Here is a 2,580-nt window from a genome sequence, read left to right on the forward strand (position 1 = left end):
AATAAAAGTAAAATAAAATAGAAAAATCAAAGGATTTATACCGTCAAAATGCAAAAGTTTTAATATAAAATTTTCAATAACCCTATTATAAATTTTATTTGTCACAATGAAATTTGGAACTGGATATCAAACAATTTCAAACGAAATGATATAAAAACGAAAAAAAGATATAACAGTTTACACATAATTTATAATCAAACTTTTAAAAATAAAAATCAATACTAATTAAAATATTTAATGAAATCTCAGAAGAGATTATATTCTCATTTATTTGGTTGTATATATTTTCCTAAACTATTAAAATAATTTCTTTTAAACAAATCCAATGATTAAAATAAAATGTCTTTCCAGTAAGCTTTGACTAATAAAAAAAGTAGACGGAAATGTGCACAATAATATATAGTTTACGCTATTAATTAGGATTAAAAGTTCTGCAAACAATGGAAAAGTTTTAGTACCCTGGTAATGAAAATCCAAATATTGTATATTTTAATTCAAATGAAATTTAGAGTCTTCTCAAAAAAACCAATTTTTATTTACGTGTTTTCCAAATTTTGACAATAAAAACATCTTGGTAACTAATATTTTCTGATCAAACTGGCGACTAAAACATAAATATCATTATGAATATCTTTCTCCAAAACCTTAAATCATATGCTTAAGAGTTAAGACCAAGCAAGAAATAGTTAATATATGCTCATATTTATTCCTAACAAACAATAGAACTTCTTCTACCAAAACCTAGTATCACTGGTGAGCACCAAAAACACAATTCCCAACACAATAACACTATTTCCAACCCAACCGGGTAGCTGATGTTTGACCTGCCAATTTCCTACCAAAGCTGATAGTTTCCTTTTGAAAAGTATACAATTATTAATTATTAGATACAAATTATTCAACCGCAAATAGCATACAACTCTATCAGGATTATGCCGTATAAGCAAAAATCCAAAATAAAAAAAAATACTTACAGATAAGTTAACCAGCAATCAAACTAATAAGATAGCACATCTCAATACAAACAGAAATAAATAATTCCGCGCGAATCGCGGACTGACCCTAGTTAGTTAATATTCCCTCGTCTCCAAATGAGAGATGTTGATTTCGTCTTACGTGTCGTCTTCTTCGCTGTCAGATAGCACTTCGGTGACATACATAGATCTTTTGGCCCATAATGTATTTCTTTGTTAAATACTTCTTCCCTTCGGTAAGTTAAATTCTCTCCCTGTGAGAATATAAAACTCATGCATCAGAAATTTCACTCGGACATAACTAATATAAAAAAATTGGGTTAATCTACTTATCGCCAATTGTTTTTAATTTGAAAGTCCATAAAACTTAACATGGTATCAAACTATGAAGCACAACTCGAGCTCGAAATCAGTCAGACCCAAAAAAGACATGATCGATCGTGAACCTTCTTGACCCAAAATTGGTCCAACCGGTCTGACCTGAATCCGATAATTTTCGTGATTAATAGTCAAAGAACAATCATCCTGGGAAAGAGTGTGAGAATATAAAGCTCTCGCATCAGAAATTTCACTTGGCCATAACTAATATATAAGAGATTTGGGTCAATCCACTTACAGTCAATTGGTTTTAAGTTAGAAGTCTAGGAAACTTAATAGTCTCTCTCAAAAATATTTATTTCTTGTAGACTATTTAGGTCTTTTTTTGCCACCTCCACGGCGTCAGCGCTCTACCGGTACTGTGAACTTTTTTTGTTTTCTTCCTCTTATGTTTGAGCCTCGTTTTGTTTGGAAAATTCTTTGGTTTATATATGTTCATGGTGTCGGTTGTTGCAGCTGCGGTGGCGTTGTGGTGGTTATGGGGTTTTTAGATGTCTTGGCTCCACAATAAAGATATGTGAGCACCGTATATCGGCTCATGTCCTCTTGCATTGCTCTAGTAATCCTTTTAGATCCACGGCGGTGAGGGTGTCTCGGTTCAAGAAGCGAAGTGGATATAATTTTTTAGTGACGAAGCAAGACTTGGGAACGAGGTTTTTTTCGTTACATAACCATTTGTGGGGATTCTCTCTCTTTTGTAATTTTCTTTGAGGATGGCGAACAGAGATTTCGAGGTGCAGCTTTCTAGTGGTGATGGGTAACAAGCTTAACATAATAAAAATAAAAATTTACTAGAAAGACACCACTACAAGAAAACAGCGGCATACTGAGGGAAAAAATCGTCGGAAACAACTCCTCGGAAATTCATTTTTCCTCGAAAATCCCTCGGAAATTTCCGACGGAATTCCGAGGAAAAGAATTTCCTCGGAATATTCCGATACCACCAGTTCGTCGGAAAGCTCCTCGGAATATACCGAGGGAGAACTTCCTCGGGATATTTCGATGGACTTTCTGTTGGTCCAATCCTCGGAAGTTCCGACGAAATGTTCCTCGGAATTTTCATCGGGAATTTCCGAAGAACGGAGCCCTCGGAAAATTCCGAGGAACGAGCCCCTCGGTATATTTCGAGGAATGAGTCCCTCGGTATATTCTGAGGAACATGTCCCTCGGTATATTCCGAGGTTTCATTTCCTCGGAATTAAAAAAAAAAAAAAATTTGAAATTTAAA

The sequence above is a fragment of the Brassica oleracea genome, chromosome C5, assembly GCF_000695525.1.
Source record: "Brassica oleracea var. oleracea cultivar TO1000 chromosome C5, BOL, whole genome shotgun sequence".
Taxonomy (NCBI): Eukaryota; Viridiplantae; Streptophyta; class Magnoliopsida; order Brassicales; family Brassicaceae; genus Brassica; species Brassica oleracea.